At 40.4% G+C, this 964-nt stretch overlaps 1 non-coding gene across 1 annotated transcript; it reads right to left on the reverse strand.

Annotated features, from left to right (window-relative positions):
• Positions 1-632: 632 nt before the first annotated feature.
• On the reverse strand, positions 633-746 carry trnal-caa. The gene is made up of 2 exons: positions 707-746; positions 633-678 (listed from the first exon to the last, which is right to left on the reverse strand). It is a non-coding gene; the product is annotated as a tRNA-Leu (tRNA).
• Positions 747-964: the final 218 nt, after the last annotated feature.

Raw genomic sequence — 964 nt, forward strand, 5'->3', positions numbered from 1 at the left:
CTTATCTGGAGACCAGAAACCCAAAGCTGAGAAGGATTTTCATTTGTCTTAAGTCTGGCGCCTTAGACCGCTCCTCGGCCATTCTGACATGAATACACACAAACGATGTGAATGGTATTTCTATCAGTGAAGAAGCGTCAAATGGCAAAATAAAGGATCCAAAGATATTATTTATTGTCTCATGATTTCTTTAAATTCATTTTCTAGTCTGGTCACTAACCAAAACTGCCTTTGTCCAGAAGTGGGATTTGAACCCACGCCTCCATTTGGAGACCAGAATGCTCAGAAACTGAGAAGGATTATTTGTCTTGAGCCTGACACATTAATACAAGAATGTGAAGGGTCTGGTCAATCCACTTCATTTTCTCTTCAAAGAGCCTTGTTAGAAGTGGGATTTGAACCCACGCCCATTTGGAGACCAAAAACTCAGCAACTGAGAAGAATTATCTGTGTCTTGAGTCTGAGCGCCTTAGACCACTTCCCCGCCATATTCCTCTGACATGTTCAATGTGAAGGGCATTTCTATCAGTGTAGTTGGTCAGATAGCAAAACAGATCTTCCAATATATGTAATTTATTGTCTCATCATGTCTTTAAATTCAATTTCTAGTCTGGTCAAATCAAAATGGCCTTTGTCAGAAGTGGGATTTGAACACACGCCTCCATTTGGAGACCAGAAACCTCAGCAACTGAGAAGAATTATTTGTCTTGAGTCTGGCGCCTTAGACCACTTTCGGCCATTCTGACACATTCATACAAGGATGTGAAGGGCAATTGTATCCGTGAAGAAGGTCAAATGGCAAAATAAAGGATCCAAAGAATATTATTTATTGTCTCATAATTTCTTTTAAATTCAATTTCTAGTCTGGTCAATCCACTTCAAAAAAAGCCACTTCATTTCACTTCAAAAGAGCCTCTGTCAGAAGTGGGATTTGAACCCCACGCCTCCATTCCGGAGACCAGAA

Source organism: Cyprinus carpio, unplaced genomic scaffold (genome assembly GCF_018340385.1).
Source record: "Cyprinus carpio isolate SPL01 unplaced genomic scaffold, ASM1834038v1 S000004335, whole genome shotgun sequence".
In the NCBI taxonomy this organism is placed as follows: Eukaryota; Metazoa; Chordata; class Actinopteri; order Cypriniformes; family Cyprinidae; genus Cyprinus; species Cyprinus carpio.